Raw genomic sequence first — 27,097 nt, 5'->3', positions numbered from 1 at the left:
GACTCTAGGACATTCTCCATTTTAGAACATTCCTGTGGCTTTGAAGACCACTTGCATAACCATCCATTTTCTTCTCGTTTTAAATGCAACCGTCATGGTCTCTAAAATAGATATATTTTCATCAGTTGGAGATATTGCCTGGCTCGTTCCTGAGGCTAGTGGACTAATGGTCTCTGTCCCTTGGACTCCTGTTTTTGTCTCCTAAATTGAGCCCTTCACTGAGGCCCCAGTGGGTTAGACAACAATAGGCTTTATATGAAATATTCCCCATGACTTGCTGGGCCATTCCACTCCCAAGGAGTCGATCTGTCAAGAGTAGTTTAGTGGTAAGATAAAAAATCTGCAACGATCGAGAGAAAAAACAACAACACTAACCCCAATGATTCCAGGAAATACAAAAACAAGATTGAGTGTTCTCCTGGTATTTGCTAGTGCTCATTTTGTTATTTGGATGGTGTCTGGCCGGCATGACTGTCATCCCAGCTAACCAGCTGCTGGCACGCAATGTTGATGCTCTTGTCCTTCTTTGTTCCAGTCAGACTTTCAGCTTAATGAAATATAGAGAGTATAACTGAAACATGTAACTGAAACAACTGATGGCTCTATGATAGCATTTCTATGTCAGAGGGGTATGGCTTGATTAGCACTAGGTCTGTGCAGTCAGTCAATGTGGGTGTGTGGGTGGTTGGTGGTGTTCAGGTGATTGGGACTGGGTGTGGTTGGTGGGGGGTTGCTGGTGTTCATGTGATTGGGACTGGGACTGGGCCTGGTGGGTGGTTGGTGGTGTTCAGTTGTTTGGGACTGGGTCTGGTGGGTGGGTGGTGGGGGGTTTCTGGTATTCAGGTGATTGGGACTGGGTCTGGTGGGTGGTTGCTGGGGAGTTGCTGGTGTTCAGGTGTTTGGGACTGGGTCTGGTGGGTGGGTGGTGGGGTGTTGCTGGTGTTCAGGTGATTGGGACTAGGCCTGGTGGGTGGTTGGTGGTGTTAAGGTGTTTGGGACTAGGTCTGGTGGGTGGGTGGTGGGGGGTTTCTGCTGTTCAGGTGATTGGGACTGGGTCTGGTGGGTGGTTGCTGGGGGGGTGCTGGTGTTCAGGTGATTGGGACTGGGCCTGGTGGGTGGTTGGTGGTGTTCAGGTGTTTGGGACTGGGTCTGGTGGGTGGGTGGTGGGGGGTTGCTGGTGTTCAGGTGATTGGGACTAGGCCTGGTGGGTGGTTGGTGGTGTTCAGGTGTTTGGGACTGGGTCTGTTGGGTGGTTGGTGGTGTTCAGGTGATTGGGACTGGGACTGGGTCTGGTGGGTGGTTGGTGGTGTTCAGGTGTTTGGGCCTGGGTCTGGTGGGTGGGTGGTGGGGGGTTTCTGGTGTTCAGGTGATTGGGACTGGGTCTGGTGGGTGGGTGGTGGTGTTCAGGTGATTGGGACTCGGTCTGGTGGGTGGGTGGTGGTGTTCAGATGTTTGGGACTGGGTCTGGTGGGTGGTGGTGTTCAGGTGATTGGGACTGGGTCTGGTGGGTGGGTGGTGGTGTTCAGATGTTTGGGACTGGGTCTGGTGTACTATTCTGGTGGGTAGGTGGTGTGGGTAGTTGGTTTGGTGTTCAGGTGATTGGGTCCTGCGGGTGAAGAGATGCTCCGAGTAATTGCAGTAAAATCTAGGGGAGTGTCTCAGAGGGATGGGGCATGTGGATAGATTCCTGAAGTAGTGGACAAGCTTGGCTCTTATCCTGCTGTGGATGCCCTCAGAACAGCCTCAATTCATCTGGGCATGGACTCTACAAGGCATCAAAAGTGTTTCACATGGATGCTGGCCTATGTTGACTCCAATGCTTCCTACAGTTGTGTCAAGTTGGCTGAATGTTACATCAATAAGGGATCATAGCTTTCACCTGGTCAGTCTATGTCATGGAAAGTTCATAATATTTGTACACTGTGTTTTTTATTTAACTAGGCAAGTCATTTAAGAACAAATTCTTATTTACAATGACGGCCTAGGAACAGTGGGTTAACTACCTTGTTCAGGGGCAGAATGATAGATTTTTACCTTGTCAGCTCGGGGACTCGAACTAGCAACCTTTCGGTTACTGGCCCAACGCTCTAACCACTAGGCTACCTGCCGTCCCAGTGTCTAGGGAATAGGGTGCCATTTCAGTCACATGCGTGGTCTACCATGATTACAGAGCAGGGGCAGTCACTGGGCCTCCATAATCATATCAGATGGTGTGCCAGTGCAGCCGGGGATTGGCAAGATGGCCGCCACATGGCACTTCTGAGGAACGGTCGGTTGTTCTGCCTCTCCAAAGAGGATTCAGGGAGGTTTTTAGAGGACTCAACTACATATGCTCCTTATGGCTGATGAGGGAGTTTGGGGAGATATCCTATTTCTCCTCTGTCTACTAGCACCCAGTAAATAACCCTAACCCAGGGAATAACCCCTAACCCAGTGAATAACCCTAACCCAGTGAATAACCTTAACCCTAAATCAAATCAAATTTATTTGTCACATACACATGGTTAGCAGATGTTAATGCGAGTGTAGCGAAATGCTTGTGCTTCTAGTTCCGACAATGCAGTAATAACCAACGAGTAATCTAACCTAACAATTCCAAAACTACTACCTTATACACACAAGTGTAAAGGGATAAGAATATGTACATAAAGATATATGAATGAGTGATGGTACAGAACAGCATAGGCAAGATGCAGTAGATGGTATCGAGTACAGTATATACATATGAGATGAGTAATGTAGGGTATGTAAACAAAGTGGCATAGTTTAAAGTGGCTAGTGATACATGTATTACATAAAGATGCAGTAGATGATAGAGTACAGTATATACATATACATATGAGATGAATAATGTAGGGTATGTAAAGATTATATTAAGTAGCATTGTTTAAAGTGTCTAGTGATATATTTTACATACATTTCCATCAATTCCCATTATTAAAGTGGCTGGAGTTGAGTCAGTGTGTTGGCAGCAGCCACTCAATGTTAGTGGTGGCTGTTTAACAGTCTGATGGCCTTGAGATAGAAGCTGTTTTTCAGTCTATCGGTCAAAGCTTTGATGCACCTGTACTGACCTCGCCTTCTGGATGATAGCGGGGTGAACAGGCAGTGGCTCGCGTGGTTGTTGTCCTTGATGATCTTTATGGCCTTCCTGTGACATCGGGTGGTGTAGGTGTCCTGGAGGGCAGGTAGTTTGCCCCCGGTGATGCGTTGTGCAGACCTCACTACCCTCTGGAGAGCCTTACGGTTGTGGGCGGAGCAGTTGCCGTACCAGGCGGTGATACAGCCCGACAGGATGCTCTCGATTGTGCATCTGTAGAAGTTTGTGAGTGTTTTTGGTGACAAGCCAAATTTCTCCAGCCACCTGAGGTTGAAGAGGCGCTGCTGTGCCTTCTTCACAATGCTGTCCGTGTGGGTGGACCAATTCAGTTTGTCTGTGATGTGTACACCGAGGAACTTAAAACTTACTACCCTCTCCACTACTGTCCCATCGATGTGGATAGGGGGGTGCTCCCTCTGCTGTTTCCTGAAGTCCACAATCATCTCCTTAGTTTTGTTGACGTTGAGTGTGAGGTTATTTTCCTGACGCCACACTCCGAGGGCCCTCACCTCCTCCCTGTAGGCCGTCTCGTTGTTGTTGGTAATCAAGCCTACCACTGTTGTGTCATCCGCAAACTTGATGATTGAGTTGGAGGTGTGCGTGGCCACGCAGTCGTGGGTGAACAGGGAGTACAGGAGAGGGCTCAGAACGCACCCTTGTGGGGCCCCAGTGTTGAGGATCAGCGGGGTGGAGATGTTGTTACCTACCCTCACCACCTGGGGGTGGCCCGTCAGGAAGTCCAGTACCCAGTTGCACAGGCCGGGGTCGAGCTTGATGACGAGTTTGGAGGGTACTATGGTGTTAAATGCTGAGTTGTAGTCGATGAACAGCATTCTCACATAGGTATTCCTCTTGTCCAGATGGGTTAGGGCAGTGTGCAGTGTGGTTGAGATTGCATCGTCTGTGGACCTATTTGGGCGGTAAGCGAATTGGAGTGGGTCTAGGGTGTCAGGTAGGGTGGAGGTGATATGGTCCTTGACTAGTCTCTCAAAGCACTTCATGATGACGGAAGTGAGTGCTACGGGGCGGTAGTCGTTTAGCTCAGTTACCTTAGCTTTCTTGGGAACAGGAACAATGGTGGCCCTCTTGAAGCATGTGGGAACAGCAGACTGGGATAAGGATTGATTGAATATGTCCGTAAACACACCAGCCAGCTGGTCTGCGCATGCTCTGAGGGCGCGGCTGGGGATGCGGTCTAGGCCTGCAGCCTTGCGAGGGTTAACACGTTTAAATGTTTTACTCACCTCGGCTGCAGTGAAGGAGAGTCCGCATGTTTTGGTAGTGGGCCGTGTCAGTGGCACTGTATTGTCTTCAAAGCGGGCAAAAAAGTTATTTAGACTGCCTGGGAGCAAGACATCCTGGTCCGTGACGGGGCTGGTTTTCTTTTTGTAATCCGTGATTGACTGTAGACCCTGCCACTTAGCTCTTGTGTCTGAGCCGTTGAATTGCGACTCTACTTTAGTGAATAACCCTAACCCAGTGAATATTTTTATTTATTTTACCTTTATTTAACTAGGCAAGTCAGTTAAGAACAAATTCTTATTTTCAATAACGGCCTAGGGTTAACAGTGTGTTAACTGCCTGTTCAGGGGCAGAACGACAGATTTGTACCTTGTCAGCTCAGGGATTTGAAATTGCAAGTAACTTTCGGTTACTATTCCAACACTCTAACCACTAGGCTACCCTGCCACCCCGGGTAGCCTTGTGTCAAGTGTCAAATGACTGAGGCCATTGAGATTCCTCATTTTCTTGCTGCTCTGCGGGGAACTAGCAGAGTCAGACCGGACCTCTTTATTTATGTCTTTCACATTCCTGCTGCGGTATAAAGGAAGAGGGAGAATACCAAGGCTACAATAGGACAGGATGTGTGAGTGTACAACAAGTCTTTTCTGTTCTTTGTGTAGTGTGTACAGTAGCTTTTTCCCTCCGTTACATCACTGTGCTTTTCTTACTTCTGCCTTTCTGTGAGAAAAGCTGACTGGGTGCTTTTGGGGGAAACGTCTCTGCTTCTCTCTAGGCCTGTAAAGCGTTTCCAAGAAACCCTTTCTCTTCCGCCTCAATTGTGTGAGTTCTCATATCAGAGCCAACCCTCCAGCACTCGTTATCATGGTAGATGGTGTTATGGTTGGGAAAGTAGTCTGTTTCTCAGGAGAAAGATGGTTGGCATTACAGTAGCGTGTGTGTGTACTAGAGAGTGGGAGTGTGGTCCAGGTCTGATTTGCACACATTGGATTAGTGGTGTTAATTTTGAGCCAAGCTGGCCCCAGTTGAGCGTGATATCTGTGTGCGTATCCTGATCTAGGAGCATTGTAGAGGGGAGGGAGGGGAAGTTATTTTGGGCTCCCCTCTAGTACTGCAGAGCTCATTGCAGAGAGAGGGTGAGAGAAGGAGAACACTGCACACCCCCACCTCTGCCAAATCTCCCCAGAGCAGAGCCAGTCTGGCTGCAGTGCTTGCTCTGCTCCCACACCCTCCACTCTATTTTAAGGCTGGCGATAGTGTACTGCTCCCCCTCAATGGACCCCTGTATTTCCCTGTGTGGCCCAGAGCATGTGTCTCGGCCCCAACGGACGTTTGCACACAAAGAGCTACTCCAGTCTGCCCTGGCAGCTCGTCTAAAGGTGATACTACTGATAACCTCAGTAGATAAGGCAAACACTGGACTGCATTGACTCTTGAAAGTGATCATGTAAGCTTCACACAGACAAGGTCACCAGTTAGGCTACATTTTCTTCAGTTGGTTTCTGTACAGTTGAAAGTGGAGCTGGGCTGTGTATTGTATCCCAAGGGGTTGTGTATTGTAGTCCTCTACACGTTTCCCTGACTTCCTTTCTGAATGTAGATTACCAGGCCACTGAAGCCAAGCCCAGGGTGGGGCCTAGGCTGCATTCCAGAGTCAGACACCAGGAAAGCAGAATAGCTCCTCAGCGTTTCCTCCCCATCTAGATACAGGGTTGCATCCTAAATGACACCCTATTTCCTACATAGTGCACTACTTTTGACCAGGGCCCGCACCAAATAAGAAATATGGTGCCATTTGGCAAGCACCCACACAGTAACAGCCCAGATGCCCAGATTCTCATTCTCATTTTTCATAATCAAATCTAACTTTATTTGTCACATGCGGTGACTACCTTACCATGAAATGCTTACTTAACCAACAGTGCAGTTCAAGAAAGAGTTAAGAAAATATTTACCAAATAAACTAAAGTAGAAAATAATAAAAAATAACACAATAAAATAACAATAACGAGTCTATATACAGGGGGTACCGGTACAGAGTCAATGTGCGGGGGTACAGGTTAGTCGAGGTAATTTGTACATGGACTGTAGGTAGGGGTGAAGTGACTATGCATAGATAATAAACAGCGAGTAGCAGCAGTGAAAAAAAAATGGGGGGGTGTCAATGTAAATAGTCCAGTGGCCATTTGATTAATTGTTCAGGAGTCTTATGGCTTAGGGGTAGAAGCTGTTAATGATCCTTTTGGTCCTAGATTTAGCGCTCTAGTACTGCTTGCTGTGTGGTAGCAGAAAAACAGTCTATGACTTGGGTGACTGGAGTCTTTGAATTATTTTTGGTCTTTCCTCTGACACCGCCTGGTATAGAGGTCCTGGATGGCAAGAAGCTTGGCCCCAGTGATGTACTGGGCCATACGCACTACCCTCTGTAGGGTCTTACAGTCAGATCCCGAGCAGTTGCCATACCAGGTGGTGATGCAACCGATCAGGATGCTCTCGATGGTGCAGCTGTAGAACATTTTGAGGATCTGGGGACCCATGCCAAATCTGGGGACCCATGCCAAATCCTAATAATGCTGTACAAGCAATAAATCAAATCAAATCAAATCAAATTTATTTATATAGCCCTTCGTACATCAGCTGATATCTCAAAGTGCTGTACAGAAACCCAGCCTAAAACCCCAAACAGCAAGCAATGCAGGTGTAGAAGCACGGTGGCTAGGAAAAACTCCCTAGAAAGGCCAATACCTAGGAAGAAACCTAGAGAGGAACCAGGCTATGTGGGGTGGCCAGTCCTCTTCTGGCTGTGCCGGGTGGAGATTATAACAGAACATGGCCAAGATGTTCAAATGTTCATAAATGACCAGCATGGTCGAATAATAATAAGGCAGAACAGTTGAAACTGGAGCAGCAGCACAGTCAGGTGGAAGTTGAAACTGGAGCAGCAGCATGGCCAGGTGGACTGGGGACAGCAAGGAGTCATCATGTCAGGTAGTCCTGGGGCATGGTCCTAGGGCTCAGGTCCTCCGAGAGAGAGAAAGAAAGAGAGAAGGAGAGAATTAGAGAACGCACACTTAGATTCACACAGGACACCGAATAGGACAGGAGAAGTACTCCAGATATAACAAACTGACCCCAGCCCCCCGACACATAAACTACTGCAGCATAAATACTGGAGGCTGAGACAGGAGGGGTCAGGAGACACTGTGGCCCCATCCGAGGACACCCCCGGACAGGGCCAAACAGGAAGGATATAACCCCACCCACTTTGCCAAAGCACAGCCCCCACACCACTAGAGGGATATCTTCAACCACCAACTTACCATCCTGAGACAAGGCTGAGTATAGCCCACAAAGATCTCCGCCACGGCACAACCCAAGGGGGGGGGGGGGGGGCGCCAACACAGACAGGATGACCACAACAGTGAATCAACCCACTCAGGTGACGCACCCCCTCCAGGGACGGCATGAGAGAGCCCCAGCAAGCCAGTGACTCAGCCCCTGTAATAAAGCAGTCTACTTCACATTTGCAACACTTTACACACTATAGTACACTGAGGGAAATGTCTGCCCATAAAGGCACCATTGACATTAATATCTATGGTTGTTTGTTATACTGTAACTCCTGTGTCTATTATATTTAGGATCACCTATCTCATGTTGGGCATACACTAACAGTACACAGTTCAGATAAGGTGTAGCTGTTCACTAGCTGGGAAGCAGATGTTCAAGGTAGAAAGTACCCATGTTTGGGCCAATTGGATAGTCGTAAGGTTGAGATGAGATTATACTGATTTGGCAGCTGCTTAACGGCGGCAGTCGGTGGCCGTGACAGCCGTTAGTAAGGCCGCCTGTTCCTGGAATTCTGGGTAATTAGCCTCGGCGCACACCGAACGTCTCTGTCTGACGGAGACAACAATAAGCCCTTTAGTGTTTCTCTCAGTCTCTGCTGCCTCGCGGGCGATAATCACAGAGCTGAGAGCCTGTTTGCATCCTAAATGATACCCTATTCCCTATGTAGTGCACTACACTTGACCAGGGCCCATTTGGGATGCACACGGAGACTTGTTGGACAGAAAGCAGGCTGCTCTACTACAGAGGTGTATACATTAGGGCACAAAGTAGCAAAAAGTAGTAAAACGTTTTGCAATGGAAAACGAACACGAGCATTTCACATTGGATTCGTTCAGGTAATCTACACATAATCATAATTTGGCAAACTCGCTACTGCCCCTCTCTCTCTCTCTCTAGTGCTCCGAGCCTGAGGAGGTAAGCCCTAATGGTTAAAGCAGAGGTACAGTATGAGACTACTATAAAGTGGTGCACTATATAGTAAAAAAGGCACCATTTCAGACACAGCCATAGTATCTGAGAGGTCGAGAGACAGAATGGAGCTGGCTGCCTGGTGATGGTCGGTCAGGCCAGTGTGTTAATAAGCTGACTGGAGCCTGGCAGTTATTATTCCTCCTAACTTGTTGTTGTATTTTAGGTCAAGTTCCTCTATTGGGGCCTGATGATTCTACATGCCTCTGCATTTCCTGTTGCACAGGACGAAAGGGTCCGGACAGGGTCAGAGCGATAGCTGAGACGGTGGGAGGTGGAGATGGTTCTAGGGGGGCGGCGGAGGAGGAGTAGAGGAGGGCTCATCTCCAGATGCAAAGGCCTGCTGCTGGACCGTTGTTGGAGTAGGGAGCTGAGAACTGTGAAATGGAGCGGTCCTAGCTATAGCACAGGGGCTTAACCACTCAGACTCATAGAGAAGAGATAATCCATACTTCATCTGCATAAATGCTGCCTACCGCACTCTCCTCCCTCCCCTCCCCACCGCTTCCCTCACCCAGCCAAACCCCAGCCACCTGCAGAGCTACACAACAGACTCGGAGCATGAATAGTGGATGACTTTGAAAATAACATTTTGAGAACTGCATATCCACACCCAGTGGAAAATCTCTTTCATACCCAATGCCCGGGGACCTGGGAGCTCATCTGAGCTGGGGAATAGTCAAAGGCAACCCATATTCACAGCCAGGCAGCTAGGCAGGCAGCTAGGCAGGCACCTCTTTAATCTGGCCCCAGCCAAGTGGATTTATTCTGCATTCATGATATATGCTCACAGCTCGCTTGAGCACATCATATTAAATCATTGTTTTTGATATTTTGAATTTATCTTACAAATGTATGTTCTGAGTAAAAATCAGGTTTGTATAAGCCAGGGCTTCAAAGCTGGCATTTATTTTTTAAATGGGGGGGGGGTATTTAGTTCTACATGTAGGAAATCTGATCTGGGTTGTTTAAATATTCATGATGAGTTTTCAGCTTGGAGTGTGATCTTTAAAGACTCTCTCTCTCTCTCACACACACACACACACACACACACACACACACACACACACACACACACACACACACACACACACACACACACACACACACACACACACACACACACACACACACACACACACACACACACACACACACACACACACACACACACACACACAGAGACCCCTACTGTTGTATTTGTATATCAATGACTAAACTCAGTGTTCAAAGAAGCTAGTAGACCTCCCCTCTCTTTATTAGCCTTTTATTGAGAGAACCCCTTTGTTGAGTGTCATTAATCTGTAATTAAAACAATTTAAACAGTAATTACACAATCCTGTCAGAAGAGATCCTATACCAACCCAGCTCCAGTCACGCACAGCTCTACTACTTAGTTATCTCTCACAGTGTAAAGGAATGATACTGCACTGAGGCACAATGTATTACTTCTCGTGATACACGATATTACATTTTTGGCCGATACCCATATCCAATATTGTCCTTGCCCAAAAAAACTCTACCGATAACCGATATTTACAATTTTAGCGGCCTTTTAAGCATTCTAGTACAGTCAAATAGTTAACACACACATGGACACAGCGGACTAAGGCACTGCATCTCAGTACAAGAGGCGTCACTACAGTCCCTGGTTCGAATCCAGGCTGTATCACATCCGGCTGTGATTGGGAGTCCCATAGCGCGGCGCACAATTGGCCCAGCGTCGTCCGGGCCGGCATTGTAAATAAGAATTTGTTCTTAACTGACTTGCTTAGTTAAATAAAGGTTACACACACACACTGACCAAATAGGTATTTTGTTGGCATTTACGTACGTCCCAATTACCAGTAAAACATAATCAAAACCTATTTTTTACACTTACTTGCTGTGCTGTTTTGTTGTTCATTTGTTCAGTCGTTTCATTCTCAACCCGGATTTTTATGGAACGCCGTTTGGGTCTTTGCGAGTCCCAAAAGATACAAGTCAAATAACTTAATTTGACCTGTCAAATAACACCAACATCTGTTTCAGTAGCTATAGTTAGCTAGATAACTATATAGCTAGGTGTCATCATCTAAAATAACCCTAATTTATAAGACAATAAGGATTAGCCACAATAGTGGACTTTAGCGGTTAGCCTTCAAAATAAAAGTATGGCATAATTCTACTATTTGTATTCATTTTCAGTACTCTCAATTACATACTTTTATTTTGAAGGCAAACCGCAAATTCCACTATTGTGCCCAATCCTTATTGTGGCTAGCTTCACAACACATAACCCGATCTGGTCGAGCCTCATTAGCCAGATGAAGCTAGCTGGCTGCTTATAACGTTAGGTTTGGGCAACAGGGTTAAGTTGCTGACTAGCTACTTATTTTCATGAACTGAAGTTCAATTTCAATAGGCGAACAACAAGTGGCAACCTAGCTAATACTAACTCCCAAGGATTCCTAAATCATTGCTATGAATAATGAAAATGACTGAAGATTCTACTGGTCAGGCTGGTTGCATTGTTGCTAGCTAGGTACCAAGCTAAAGCTAGCTACCCCAGAAGTTGCAGTCGAACAAATGATGCTTTATTACCAACGTGGTATTGTAAACACATCGTTCGTGGCTGGTGTTTGCAGACTTTTTTGCACCGCTTTCACAGTGCTACTGTATCTTTTTTGACAAACGGCGTTCCATAGTATGTATGTCGTGAAGCTAATAGCAGTGACGCTATTACTGTGTAACTCCAGTAGGGCAACATCTGAAAATTAGTGCACTTGGTAGAGTGTACGAGCGCTCGAGCAGTTGGTGAAAGCCAACATCAGAGAACGGTTGATTGTCAAGGGCAATGAATTCCCATTATATTGGCTTTCATGGATTTCGCCTTTGAGTTGACTTGCTGAAATGTTGTTACTCTTTCAAATGACTGCTTGACTTGTTGACTGCTCGATCCACACAGCAGACATTGTGGGCTAGTTTAGGAATGCTGTGTTGCACGTATAGTGCACCATTTTACATGGCGTCATTACGTCATGTACCTATGTTATATAGGTATGCACGGTAGCTTTAACATTGGTTTTGCACATCGGGGCGTTAAACTAGACATCGTGAACATATGTTCACCGATATATTGTGCATCCCTAATTACTACCTTTAATGATTCTGCTGTCTCTCTCTTTCTCTCTCCCCCTCTCTCTCTCAATTTGCTTTATTGGCATGATGTAACAATGTACATATTGCCAAAGCTTTCTTTGAATATTTACAATATTAAAATAAGTAGAATCAAAATTTTCAACAGGACAACAGTAACAACAATAACCAAGGGTCAAAACAACCATACATTGAACAATATCAATAAGCCCCGTCGCGGACCAGGATGTCTTGCTCCCAGACAGACTAAAGAACTTCTTTGCTTGCTTTGTAGACAATACAGTGCCACTGACACGGCCCGCTACCAAAACCTGTGGACTCTCCTTCACTGCAGCCGACGTGAGTAAAACATTTAAACGTGTTAACCCTCGCAAGGCTGCAGGCCCAGACGGCATCCCCAGCTGCGTCCTCAGAGCATGCGCAGACCAGCTGGCTGGTGTGTTTACGGACATATTCAATCAATCCTTATCCCAGTCTGCTGTTCCCACATGCTTCAAGAGGGCCACCATTGTTCCTGTTCCCAAGAAAGCTAAGGTAACTGAGCTACACGACTACCGCCCCGTAGCACTCACTTCCGTCATCATGAAGTGCTTTGAGAGACTAGTCAAGGACCATATCACCTCCACCCTACCTGACACCCTAGACCCACTCCAATTTGCTTACCGCCCCAATAGGTCCACAGACGACGCAATTGCAACAACACTGCACACTGCCCTAACCCATCTGGACAAGAGGAATACCTATGTGAGAATGCTGTTCATCGACTACATCTCAGCATTTAACACCATAGTACCCTCCAAACTCGTCATCAAGCTCGAGACCCTGGGTCTCGGCCCCGCCCTGTGCAACTGGGTACTGGACTTCCTGACGGGCCGCCCCCAGGTGGTGAGGGTAGGTAACAACATCTCCACCCCGCTGATCCTCAACACTGGGTCCCCACAAGGGTGCGTTCTGAGCCCTCTCCTGTACTCCCTGTTCACCTACGACTGCGTGGCCATGCACACCTCCAACTCAAACATTAAGTTTGCAGACGACACTGCAGTGGTAGGCTTGATTACCAACAACGACGAGATGGCCTACAGGGAGGAGGCGAGGGCCCTCAGAGTGTGGTGTCAGGAAAATAACCTCACACTCAACGTCAACAAAACAAAGGAGATGATCGTGGACCACAAAGATCATCAAGGACAACAACCACCCGAGCCACTGCCTGTTCACCCCGCTATCATCCAGAAGACGAGGTCAGTACAGGTGCATCAACGCAGGGACCGAGAGACTAAAAATCAGCTTCTACCTCAAGGCCATCAGACTGTTAAACAGCCACCACTAACATTGAGTGGCTGCTGCCAACATACTGACTCAACTCCAGCCACTTTAATAATGGAAAAATGTATGTAAAAAATGTATGACTAGCCACCTTAAACAATGCCACTTAATATAATGTTTACATACCCTACATTACTCTCTCTCATATGTATATACTGTACTCTATACCATCTAATGCATCTTGCCATCTTTATGTAATACATGTATCACTAGCCACTTTAAACTATGCCAATTTTATATGTTTACATACCCTACATTACTCATCTGATATGTATATATTGTACTCGATACCATCTACTGCATCTTGCCTATGCTGTTCTGTACCATCACTCATTCATATATCTTTATGTACATATTCTTCATCCCTTTACACTTGTGTGTATAAGGTAGTTGTTGTGAATTGTTAGGTTAGATTACTCGTTGGTTATTACTGCATTGTCGGAACTAGAAGCACAAGCATTTCGCTACGCTCGCATTAACATCTGCTAACCATGTGTATGTGACAAATAAAATTTGATTTGACATGTGCAGGTTGATTGGTCTGTCAGACACAGTCCCTCATCTTATGGCAGGCAGCAATGTAGTGCATTGCCAACCCACAGCTCTCTGTGTCCTCCCGCAACGGGACAGGTGGCCGATCCTTGAATCCTTGAATAAGAGTTTCAAATTTGGGGAAATGACACTCTAATTGTTTTATATTTTTTACATTTTGTCAGGAAATGCAGCTCTGTCTCAGGATCTGCTGTTGTGTATCTGTTGCACAGCCTTTCCTCTACAGGGAGCCAAGTTTTCCTGTGTCTACCCTTCTCAATGGCAAGGCTGTGCTCACTGAGCCTGTACTTTGTCTCTCTCTCCCTCTCTTTATAATCTGACATGTCCCCTCTCCATTAAGATAGATGGGGAGGAAGGGGCCCGGAGGCTGGATAGAGGGAGCGATAAAAGAGCAACATAGATGTGTACTGTGTTGTACATGTATCTCCAGTCACCTGGTTTTAGTGTAAATGCTCTCCACCAGAGAGAGAGAGAATAAATAAATACGTGTCTGGGCCAAAGCACAAAGGTCCTGATAGATTTATCCATGTAGCTCAATATGTTATGAGACATAGATATACAGTTGAAGTCAGAAGTTTACATACACCTTAGCCAAATACATTTAAACTCAGTTTTTCACAATTCCTGACATTTAATCCTAGTAAAAATTCCCTGTCTTAAGTCAGTTAGGATCACCACTTTATTTTCCGAATGTGAAATGTCAGAATAATAGTAGAGAGAGATATTTATTTAAGCTTTTATTTCTTTCATCACATTCCCAGTGGGTCAGAAGTTTACATATACTCAATTTGTATTTGGTAGCATTGACTTTAAATTGTTTAACTTTGGTCAAACGGTTTGGTTAGCCTTCCACAAGCTTCCCACAATAAGTTGGGTAAATTTTGGCCCATTCCTCCTGACAGAGCTGATGTAACTGAGTCAGGTTTGTAGGCCTCCTTGCTCGCACACACTTTTTGAGTTCTGCCAAAACTTTTTCTATAGGATTGAGGTCAGGGCTTTGTGATGGACACTCCAATACCTTGAGTTTGTTGTCCTTAAGCTATTTTCCACAACTTTGGTATACTTTGGATCATTGTCCATTTGGAAGACCCATTTGTGACCAAGCTTGCACTTCCTGACTGATGTCTTGAGATGTTGCTTCAATATATCAGCACCAGTCCCTCCTGCAGCAATGCACCCCCACAACATGATGCTGCCACCCCCGTGCTTCATGGTTAGGATGGTGTTCTTCGGCTTACAAGCCTCCCCTTTTTCCTCCAAACATAACAATGGTCATTATGGCCAAACAGTTATATTTTTGTTTCATCAGACCAGAGGACAAAAAGTATGATCTTTGCAAACTGTAGTCTGGATTTTTTATGGTGGTTTTAGAGCAGTGGCTGCTTCCTTGCTGAGCGGCTTTTCAGGTTATGTCGATATAGGACTCGTTTTACTGTGGATATAGATACTTTTGTACCTCGTTTCCTCCAGCATCTTCACAGGGTCCTTTGCTGTTTTTCTGGGATTGATTTGCATTCAAAGTACGTTCATCTCTTGGAGACAGAGCACGTCCCCTTCCTGAGCGGTATGACGGCTGCGTGGTCCCATGGTGTTTATACTTGCGTACTATTGTTTGTACAGATGAATGTGGTACCTTCAGGCGTTTGGAAATTGCTCCCAAGGATGAACCAGACTTGCGGAGATCTATATTTTTTTTTCTGAGGTCTTGGCTGATTTCTTTTGATTTTCCCATGATGTCAAGCAAATAGGCACTGAGTTGGAAGGTAGGCCTTGAAATACATCCACAGGTGCACTTCCAATTGACTCAAATTATGCCAATTAGCCTAACAGGAGCTTCTAAAGCCATGTCATAATTTTCTGGAATTTTCAAAGCTGTTTAAAGGCACAGTCAACTTAGTGTATGTAAACTTCTGACCCACTGGAATTGTGATCCAATGATTTATAAGTGAAATATTCTGTTAGCAATTTTTGGGAAAATGACTTGTGTCATGCACAAAGTAGATGTCCTAACCGACTTGCCAAAACTATAGTTTGTTAACAAGACATTTGTGGAGTGGTTGAAAAACAAGTTTTAAGGACTCCAACTTCCGTAAGTGTATGTACATTTCCGACTTCAACTGTACATGTATACTGAGTTGAAGGTTGGCTATCTGACGGAGAGCCCTGGGCCTAGCTTGGATATAATTCTTGACGCCAAACAACTATATATATACTATATGTGTACGGTGGGGGCTGGGGCTAGGTCTGTCTCTGTGTGTGCTTGATTGTACGGCTGGGTCTTTACGGGGGCTGTTACCACCTAAGCCGTAAAAAGTTGATCAGCGGCCGGCTGCATCAGTCTGAGATCATATTTGAAAAGCAGCAACCGTTATCTTGATGTACTGCGTGTCCATTGTGTTATGCCTTGTCTGTGATTGACTGGAGAAATATGGTCGCGTTATGCTGACATCTCTGCGCTTTGTAAAGGAGCATGTCTCTCTGGGGACATTAGATACAGTATCTGTGGAAATAGGTTGGAGGGGGGGGGGGGGGGGTCTGTTTTGAGCTCTCCATTGTATCTGCCTGCAAGTATAATGTTTCCATCTCACACAGGGGATTGGGGGAATAGGGCTCCTTTCCTCTTTTCCTACCCTCTTGTCTATAAATTCTATGTATTGAGATATCCCGCTGCAGCCGGACAATGAGCGACGTGCTGGCTTGGCCTCGTAGCATTACTAGCTACCTGGAAGTAGAACATATGTCCCTCTCCATCCCTTCAGAGACATGATGACTCCTTGCTGTCCCCAGTCTACCTGGCCATGCTGCTGCTCCAGTTTCAACTTCCACCTGACTGTGCTGCTGCTCTAGTTTCAACTGTTCTGCCTTATTATTATTCGACCATGCTGGTCATTTATGAACATTGAACATCTTGACCATGTTCTGTTATAATCTCCACCCGGCACAGCCAGAAGAGGACTGGCCACCCCACATAGCCTGGTTCCTCTCTAGGTTTCTTCCTAGGTATTGGCCTTTCTAGGGAGTTTTTCCTAGCCACCGTGCTTCTCCACCTGCATTGCTTGCTGTTTGGGGTTTTAGGCTGGGTTTCTGTACAGCACTTTGAGATATCAGCTGATGTACGAAGGGCTATATAAATACATTTGATTTGATTTGATTTTGATTTGATTTGATTCAGAGCTCACACAGATCTCTCTTTCCCCCTCGCTACGGGCCAAAAGTTACGCCATCATCACACCCACAACCCCCCGCCATCCTCCATCTATTCCCTTCTACCGCTAATCTCTGTATCCAGAGGAGGGTGAATTCCTCCTGTGTCTCTCCACCCAGTCACACCCTGTAGCCAATCAAACAATCCCATCACGAGCAGTGACCCCTCCCAGAAGGCCTGGGCCTGTTGTTTTACTGCTGTTGCCTCCTGTCAGACCATGGCTAGAGTTGGACTTCTTATCTTTCTCCTCTTTTTTACATCTTTTTTCCTCTCCACTCCCCCCATCTCCTCTCTACTCCTCTCCAATATGTTCTGTGAAATCTGCAGCTTTATAGAAATTATTTATCCTCATGTTGGTTAGCCTGTCTGTGTTTGAGAGAATATGCAGTGAGAACTGTCAATGCTGATTGCATTCCAGAACCAAGTCATGAAGTGTGAGGAATGCTTGTGAAGGGTGACCGTTTTTTCTCAGCCAATGAATGAACATCAGTCCTGCAGACATTAAGGTCATATCAGACGTTGCTATGTGTTGGGTTGAGTTTAGTTTAGTAGTTAGTGGGGGAAAGTGACTGTTGTGAGGCCACCAGACAGACCTCAGTGTTCCAGATAGGTTTTTAAATAGACTCAACACTTATTGAAAGTCGGAGGTGGCCCCTGTATCTAGCGGCTAGTCCATCAACACGTCCAGTCAACCAAGTTTTATCCAGACTCACTCTGTCAGGTCTTTAGCACAAAAGAACAAAAGCATTGGCGAGGATGTGGATGGCAGTGGTGGAGGGGCTTCTGGGAAGCGGTAAGAAAAGGTTTAAAAAAGGGGGGTGGGGGAGGGAGAGAGGAGTGACGCAGGGCAGGCCTGTGAAACGAGGAGGCCATGCGTGAGATGAGAGCGAGAGGGGAACGGCGGGGAAGAGAGAATGAGAGATTTGGCTCAGGATCACTCACCAGAGGAGGACAGATTAAAGTCCCATCAAGACAGGATGCATCGTCAAGGGATTTGGTCTTCTCCCCTGTAGTGGCGGGTGTGTGTGTGTGTGTCTGTTACCTCATGCCGTGTGTGTATCTCTGAATGTGTATGATAACTCATGTCCCAGTCACTCTACTGGACTGAGTATGTTTGTCTCCACTCCCAGTTTAGTCAAATCAAATCAAGGTTTGTTTGTCCCTTACACATATTTTCAGGTGTTATAGCAGGCGCAGTGAAATGCTTGTATTACTAGCTCCAACAGTATAGTAGAATGTCTTGTGTTACTAGCTCCAACAGTATAGTAGAATGTCTTGTGTTACTAGCTCCAACAGTATAGTAGAATGTCTTGTGTTACTAGCTCCAACAGTATAGTAGAATGTCTTGTAAACTAGCTCCAACAGTGTAGTAGAATGTATTGTATTACTAGCTCCAACAGTGTAGTGGAATGTCTTGTGTTACTAGCTCCAACAGTACAGTAGAATGTCTTGTGTTACTAGCTCCAACAGTGTAGTAGAATGTCTTGTGTTACTAGCTCCAACAGTGCAGTAGTATGTCTTGTGTTACTAGCTCCAACAGTGTAGTAGAATGTCTTGTGTTACTAGCTCCAACAGTGTAGTAGAATGTCTTGTGTTACTAGCTCCGACAGTGTAGTAGAATGTCTTGTGTTACTAGCTCCGACAGTGTAGTAGAATGTCTTGTGTTACTAGCTCCGACAGTGCAGTAGAATGTCTTGTGTTACTAGCTCCAACAGTGTAGTAGAATGTCTTGTGTTACTAGCTCCGACAGTGTAGTAGAATGTCTTGTGTTACTAGCTCCGACAGTGTAGTAGAATGTCTTGTGTTACTAGCTCCGACAGTGCAGTAGAATGTCTTGTGTTTCTAGCTCCAACAGTGCAGTAGAATGTCTTGTATTACTAGCTCCAACAGTGTAGTAGAATGTCGTGTATTACTAGCTCCAACAGTGCAGTAGAATGTCGTGTGTTACTAGCTCCAACAGTGCGGTAGAATGTCTTGTGTTACTAGCTCCAACAGTTTTGTGAAATGCTTGCTGTACTAGCTCCAACAGTGCAGTACAATGTCTTGTGTTACTAGCTCCAACAGTGCAGTAGAATGTCTTGTGTTACTAGCTCCAACAGTATAGTAGAATGTCTTGTGTTACTAGCTCCAACAGTACAGTAGAATGTCTTGGGTTACTAGCTCCGACAGTGCAGTACAATGTCTTGTGTTACTAGCTCCAACAGTATAGTAGAATGTCTTGTGTTACTAGCTCCAACAGTATAGTAGAATGTCTTGTGTTACTAGCTCCAACAGTGCAGTAGAATGTCGTGTGTTACTAGCTCCAACAGTGCAGTAGAATGTCTTGTGTTACTAGCTCCAACAGTTTTTTGAAATGCTTGCTGTACTAGCTCCAACAGTGCAGTAGAATGTCTTGTGTTACTAGCTTCAGCAGTATAGTAGAATGTCTTGTGTTACAATCTCTAACAGTTCAGTAGAATGTCCAACAGTGCAGTAGAATGTCTTGTGTTACTAGCTCCAACAGTACAGTAGAATGTCTTGTGTTACTTAATCCAACAGTACAGTAGAATGTCTTGTGTTACTAGCTCCAACAGTGCAGTAGAATGTTTTGTGTTACTAGCTCCAACAGTACAGTAGAATGTCTTGTGTTACTAGCTCCAACAGTGTAGTAGAATGTCTTGTGTTACTAGCTCCAACAGTATAGTAGAATGTCTTGTGTTACTAGCTCCAACAGTGTAGTAGAATGTCTTGTGTTACTAGCTCCAACAGTACAGTAGAATGTCTTGTGTTACTAGCTCCAACAGTGCAGTAGAATGTCTTGTATTAATAGCTCCAACAGTGCAGTAGAATGTCTTGTGTTTCTTGCTCCAACAGTGCAGTAGAATGTCTTGTGTTTCTAGCTCCAACAGTGCAGTAGAATGTCTTGTGTTACTAGCTCCAACAGTGCAGTAGAATGTCTTGTGTTACTAGCTCCAACAGTTTTGTGAAATGCTTGCTGTACTAGCTCCAACAGTATAGTAGAATGTCTTGGTTTACTAGCTCCAACAGTACAGTATAATGTCTTGTGTTACTAGCTCCAACAGTACAGTAGAATGTCTTGTGTTACTAGCTCCAACAGTACAGTAGAATGTCTTGTGTTACTAGCTCCAACAGTGTAGTAGAATGTCTTGTGTTACTAGCTCCAACAGTATAGTAGAATGTCTTGTGTTACTAGCTCCAACAGTGCAGTAGAATGTCTTGTGTTACTAGCTTCAGCAGTATAGTAGAATGTCTTGTGTTACAATCTCTAACAGTTCAGTAGAATGTCCAACAGTACAGTAGAATGTCTTGTGTTACTAGCTCCAACAGTACAGTAGAATGTCTTGTGTTACTTAATCCAACAGTACAGTAGAATGTCTTGTGTTACTAGCTCCAACAGTGCAGTAGAATGTCTTGTGTTACTAGCTCCAACAGTACAGTAGAATGTCTTGTGTTACTAGCTCCAACAGTGTAGTAGAATGTCTTGTGTTACTAGCTCCAACAGTATAGTAGAATGTCTTGTGTTACTAGCTCCAACAGTGTAGTAGAATGTCTTGTGTTACTAGCTCCAACAGTACAGTAGAATGTCTTGTGTTACTAGCTCCAACAGTGTAGTAGAATGTCTTGTGTTACTAGCTCCAACAGTATAGTAGAATGTCTTGTGTTACTAGCTCCAACAGTGCAGTAGAATGTCTTGTGTTACTAGCTTCAGCAGTATAGTAGAATGTCTTGTGTTACAATCTCTAACAGTTCAGTAGAATGTCCAACAGTACAGTAGAATGTCTTGTGTTACTAGCTCCAACAGTACAGTAGAATGTCTTGTGTTACTTAATCCAACAGTACAGTAGAATGTCTTGTGTTACTAGCTCCAACAGTGCAGTAGAATGTCTTGTGTTACTAGCTCCAACAGTGCAGTAGAATGTCTTGTATTAATAGCTCCAACAGTGCAGTAGAATGTCTTGTGTTTCTTGCTCCAACAGTGCAGTAGAATGTCTTCTGTTTCTAGCTCCAACAGTGCAGTAGAATGTCTTGTGTTACTAGCTCCAACAGTGCAGTAGAATGTCTTGTGTTACTAGCTCCGACAGTGTAGTAGAATGTCTTGTGTTACTAGCTCCAACAGTGCAGTAGAATGTTGTGTGTTACTAGCTCCAACAGTGCAGTAGAATGTCTTGTGTTACTAGCTCCAACAGTTTTGTGAAATGCTTGCTGTACTAGCTCCAACAGTATAGTAGAATGTCTTGGTTTACTAGCTCCAACCGTATAGTAGAATGTCTTGTGTTTCAAGCTCCAACAGTGCAGTAAAATGTCTTGTGTATCTAGCTCCAACGTTACAGTAGAATGTCTTGTGTTACTAGCTCCAACAGTGTAGTAGAATGTCTTGTATTATTAGCTCCAACAGTGCAGTAGAATCTCTTGTGTTACTAGCTCCAACAGTACAGTAGAATGTCTTGTGTTACTAGCTCCAACAGTACAGTAGAATGTCTTGTGTTACTAGCTCCAACAGTACAGTAGAATGTCTTGTGTTACTAGCTCCAACAGTGCAGTAGAATGTCTTGTGTTACTAGCTCCAACAGTGCAGTAGAATGTCTTGTATTAATAGCTCCAACAGTGCAGTAGAATGTCTTGTGTTTCTTGCTCCAACAGTGCAGTAGAATGTCTTGTGTTTCTAGCTCCAACAGTGCAGTAGAATGTCTTGTGTTACTAGCTCCAACAGTGCAGTAGAATGTCTTGTGTTACTAGCTCCGACAGTGTAGTAGAATGTCTTGTGTTACTAGCTCCAACAGTGCAGTAGAATGTCGTGTGTTACTAGCTCCAACAGTGCAGTAGAATGTCTTGTGTTACTAGCTCCAACAGTTTTGTGAAATGCTTGCTGTACTAGCTCCAACAGTATAGTAGAATGTCTTGGTTTACTAGCTCCAACAGTACAGTAGAATGTCTTGTGTTTCTAGCTCCAACAGTACAGTAGAATGTCTTGTGTTACTAGCTCCAACAGTACAGTAGAATGTCTTGTGTTACTAGCTCCAACAGTGTAGTAGAATGTCTTGTGTTACTAGCTCCAACAGTTTTGTGAAATGCTTGCTGTACTAGCTCCAACAGTATAGTAGAATGTCTTGGTTTACTAGCTCCAACAGTACAGTAGAATGTCTTGTGTTACTAGCTCCAACAGTACAGTAGAATGTCTTGTGTTACTAGCTCCAACAGTACAGTAGAATGTCTTGTGTTACTAGCTCCAACAGTGTAGTAGAATGTCTTGTGTTACTAGCTCCAACAGTATAGTAGAATGTCTTGTGTTACTAGCTCCAACAGTGCAGTAGAATGTCTTGTGTTACTAGCTTCAGCAGTATAGTAGAATGTCTTGTGTTACAATCTCTAACAGTTCAGTAGAATGTCCAACAGTACAGTAGAATGTCTTGTGTTACTAGCTTCAACAGTACAGTAGAATGTCTTGTGTTACTTAATCCAACAGTACAGTAGAATGTCTTGTGTTACTAGCTCCAACAGTGTAGTAGAATGTCTTGTGTTACTAGCTCCAACAGTGCAGTAGAATGTCTTGTATTAATAGCTCCAACAGTGCAGTAGAATGTCTTGTGTTTCTTGCTCCAACAGTGCAGTAGAATGTCTTGTGTTTCTAGCTCCAACAGTGCAGTAGAATGTCTTGTGTTACTAGCTCCAACAGTACAGTAGAATGTCTTGTGTTACTTAATCCAACAGTACAGTAGAATGTCTTGTGTTACTTAATCCAACAGTACAGTAGAATATCTTGTGTTACTAGCTCCAACAGTGCAGTAGAATGTCTTGTGTTACTAGCTCCAACAGTGCAGTAGAATGTCTTGTGTTTCTTGCTCCAACAGTGCAGTAGAATGTCTTGTGTTTCTAGCTCCAACAGTGCAGTAGAATGTCTTGTGTTACTAGCTCCAACAGTGCAGTAGAATGTCTTGTGTTACTAGCTCCGACAGTGTAGTAGAATGTCTTGTGTTACTAGCTCCAACAGTGCAGTAGAATGTTGTGTGTTACTAGCTCCAACAGTGCAGTAGAATGTCTTGTGTTACTAGCTCCAACAGTTTTGTGAAATGCTTGCTGTACTAGCTCCAACAGTATAGTAGAATGTCTTGGTTTACTAGCTCCAACCGTATAGTAGAATGTCTTGTGTTTCAAGCTCCAACAGTGCAGTAAAATGTCTTGTGTATCTAGCTCCAACGTTACAGTAGAATGTCTTGTGTTACTAGCTCCAACAGTGTAGTAGAATGTCTTGTGTTACTAGCTCCAACAGTGTAGTAGAATGTCTTGTATTATTAGCTCCAACAGTGCAGTAGAATGTCTTGTGTTACTAGCTCCAACAGTACAGTAGAATGTCTTGTGTTACTAGCTCCAACAGTACAGTAGAATGTCTTGTGTTACTAGCTCCAACAGTACAGTAGAATGTCTTGTGTTACTAGCTCCAACAGTGCAGTAGAATGTCTTGTGTTACTAGCTCCAACAGTGCAGTAGAATGTCTTGTGTTTCTTGCTCCAACAGTGCAGTAGAATGTCTTGTGTTTCTACCTCCAACAGTGCAGTAGAATGTCTTGTGTTACTAGCTCCAACAGTGCAGTAGAATGTCTTGTGTTACTAGCTCCGACAGTGTAGTAGAATGTCTTGTGTTACTAGCTCCAACAGTGCAGTAGAATGTCGTGTGTTACAAGCTCCAACAGTGCAGTAGAATGTCTTGTGTTACTAGCTCCAACAGTTTTGTGAAATGCTTGCTGTACTAGCTCCAACAGTATAGTAGAATGTCTTGGTTTACTAGCTCCAACAGTACAGTAGAATGTCTTGTGTTACTAGCTCCAACAGTACAGTAGAATGTCTTGTGTTACTAGCTCCAACAGTACAGTAGAATGTCTTGTGTTACTAGCTCCAACAGTGTAGTAGAATGTCTTGTGTTACTAGCTCCAACAGTATAGTAGAATGTCTTGTGTTACTAGCTCCAACAGTGCAGTAGAATGTCTTGTGTTACTAGCTTCAGCAGTATAGTAGAATGTCTTGTGTTACAATCTCTAACAGTTCAGTAGAATGTCCAACAGTACAGTAGAATGTCTTGTGTTACTAGCTTCAACAGTACAGTAGAATGTCTTGTGTTACTTAATCCAACAGTACAGTAGAATGTCTTGTGTTACTAGCTCCAACAGTGCAGTAGAATGTCTTGTGTTACTAGCTCCAACAGTGCAGTAGAATGTCTTGTATTAATAGCTCCAACAGTGCAGTAGAATGTCTTGTGTTTCTTGCTCCAACAGTGCAGTAGAATGTCTTGTGTTTCTAGCTCCAACAGTGCAGTAGAATGTCTTGTGTTACTAGCTCCAACAGTGCAGTAGAATGTCTTGTGTTACTAGCTCCAACAGTGCAGTAGAATGTCTTGTGTTACTAGCTCCAACAGTGTAGTAGAATGTCTTGTGTTACTAGCTCCAACAGTGCAGTAGAATGTCTTGTGTTACTAGCTCCAACAGTGTAGTAGAATGTCTTGTGTTTCTAGCTCCAACAGTGCAGTAGAATGTCTTGTGTTTCTAGCTCCAACAGTTTAGTAGAATGTCTTGTGTTTCTAGCTCCAACAGTGTAGTAGAATGTCTTGTGTTTCTAGCTCCAACGGTACAGTAGACTGTCTTGTGTTACTAGCTCCAACAGTGTAGTAGAATGTCTCGCAATTCAATATTAATACACAAATAATCTAAAATCTAAACAAGAAATCAAGAAATGACAGAACAAGTCCAATTTCCAATCCAGATTAGATATATTAGTTAGCTTGTGTCAGAATCCAGATATACAAATGTAGTGTGTAGAGACAGTATATCATTTAGAAAGAAAAGTGTATGTACATTAGTAGGTATATTAGGATGAGCTATGTTGAGAAAATGTTATATACATTCACAGTTAGTAACAACAGTACATAAACAGAATTTGAGGTCACCAGTTCAGCAGCGGACCCCTCCTTCAGCCCCAGTCCAGCCGACACAGATAAGGTCTCCTATCCCGTTCGTCTGTTTGATCCTCCACTTCCTATCATTTCAGTCAATTACGACCCAGCCGGGCTGCCCCTGCCCTGTCTGTAACTGAGCCGGGGCCTGTTTGCCTGGCTGGGAGGACTTGGCTCTGGAGCCATGCTGTGAAGGCCAGCAGAGCCAGTCTGTTCCCTCTCTCCCCTCAGCCCAGGGAGAGTGGGCTGTGTTGGGCCGCTGCCACACGTTGTCAGCCTGCCTCTCTGACTTCCCTTCCTCCTCCTGTTGACTTCCCCTTCTGCTGCCTACTCTCCAGACCTCCAGGCCATTCCACAAACATCCCTTGTTATGGCTGGCTTTTTCCATCACATTACTCAGTTTTTTATTGTTTTGTAACGGGCCACTGTCGGGGTAGTGTAATATAATGCATCCGTTCCCTCTAAAACCCTTGTCAGGTGACCGTGTTCGAGACTGGTGGAGGGGTGCCGAGAGGGCAGCCGGTAGAACAGAAGGGCTGATGGGAAATTGGACGACCCAAGGTTACCCAAGCGGTCTTTGCTGGGGGATTAATTGTGTAAGAGCCATGTAATGATTGCTGGCACAGATCCTGACTGAAATCCTGTTACCCACGCTGCACTGGGGCAGGGAGTGAAACCTAGGACCTGTGGAGGCAAGGCAACACTCATCACAGGCACCCTGAGCCTGCCAGGAATCAAATGAGTTCTGTATTTAGTGGAAGTACAGTAGCTACTCCAATACTAACCACAGGGCCTCTCATTCTTTCATTAGATACTTGCAAATGTGTGAATACTTACTACTTCATAATGAGCTGTTACTGCCAGAAATGATTTTCAGATTGTTTCGTTCTGAACAGAACCACTATTTTTCTTGCTCTGTTCCACTGTTCCGACCAGCATAATAAAGTTCGAAACCGATTCGAACACAATAAAAAGTACCGTTTTATATTGTTCATTTCTATTCCTTTTTTAACCTGTGAAATAAATCGACATAGTTTTTACATTTATCTCATTAAATGAATACAAGCTTGCAATGGAGCGGGCAATCCAGACACGTTAAAGGAAGAAATTCCTCCATAATCTCTGGGGAAGCTAATTGTGTTCATGCTCTATAGGTGGGGAGAGAGCGTGTCAGAGGGGTGGACATGGAGGAGGCTTGGCTTGACGCGCTGGGCATCATGATCATGATGTGCATTATAATGTGTTTGGGATATTGATAGTAGACCTATTATTACTTTACCATATTACATAATTATATACTAACTTGAGACCTATGGAGGAGTGGCTAATATGGAGGAGCTAATATGTGAGATCGCTAACAAGCTCTTGTGGCACCAGAACTCAGAACACACGTTACCTTTTTGTTGTTAATAAATACAATGTGAAACGTGGGAACTAATAGTATCCTTAACTAGTCTAGAAAAAGCTGTTAGGCAGACACTGGAAGGAGAAGTGACAGAGTGAGTGCTTCGCATAGGCGTTTATTGTGGGACTGAAAAAAATGCTTGGAACATAAAATATCATTATTAACCGTTTCCCAAGCTTTTAAAATAATGGTTCTGTTCCGGAACACTAGAGAGCAATTTTGTTATTGTTTCTGTTTCTGTTCCTCAATTATTTAGTTATTTTCCGGGTTTCTGTTCTGTTTCTTGAACTGGTTTCAACACCTAGTTACTGTACAGTAGATGTATTGGAGTAAGACTGGAGGAATCCATCTTTGTCTTTTACCTTGGATATTTAGAACAGGGAAGTGTTATACTGAACAGCGGTTTATACAGAAGAACACCTTGAGACTTTTCTCATGGGTGATGCATTTTGTTTCCCAGTGTTTCTCAGTTCTCTTTCTCTTGCAACCCCCAATGCAAGGATGCTGCATCAGTCTTAACACTTCATACATCATTCAGGAGTGAAGATTGACACTGAAGTGCAGAGTTTCAGTCCTAGCTACTTGGATCATTGTTCCACTTTTAGTTTCATACTGCAGCATGAAACAGAGGCAGCCCTCCCTTAGCTCCTCAACTATCTCCTAGCAGGGACAGTCCTTATGGCCTATTGAGTTGTGTGATGGATGACTCTGGGATTGATGGAGATAGATAGATAGAGATTGTGGCTGCTGTTAATTGACTGTATCTCTTCATCTCCCTCCTTTGTCCAAGCTCACATCCTCTCTCCTCCCCTGTTTCATCCAGAACAACACAGACATGTAGACCCTGAGATGGGAGAACTATTGTCTCTAT

The 27,097-nt window shown here is 44.5% G+C and overlaps 1 protein-coding gene across 34 annotated transcripts in view; it reads left to right on the top strand.

Annotated features, from left to right (window-relative positions):
* Nucleotides 1-27,097, top strand: part of arvcfb (ARVCF delta catenin family member b) — a 364,251-nt gene that overhangs the window by 216,331 nt on the left and 120,823 nt on the right. The window contains exon 1 of one of the 34 annotated variants that reach the window (XM_031829823.1): nucleotides 4,828-4,967. The exons of the other annotated variants lie outside the window; for them this stretch is intronic. The gene's annotated coding sequence lies outside the window, so the exon portion shown is untranslated. Of the gene's footprint in view, nucleotides 1-4,827; nucleotides 4,968-27,097 lie in introns of those variants that run through there. 34 annotated transcript variants of the gene reach the window in all.

Source organism: Oncorhynchus kisutch, linkage group LG8, assembly GCF_002021735.2.
Source record: "Oncorhynchus kisutch isolate 150728-3 linkage group LG8, Okis_V2, whole genome shotgun sequence".
Taxonomy (NCBI): Eukaryota; Metazoa; Chordata; class Actinopteri; order Salmoniformes; family Salmonidae; genus Oncorhynchus; species Oncorhynchus kisutch.
The sequence above is the reverse complement of the archived record's forward strand: the minus strand, read 5'-3'. Positions and strand labels throughout refer to the sequence as shown.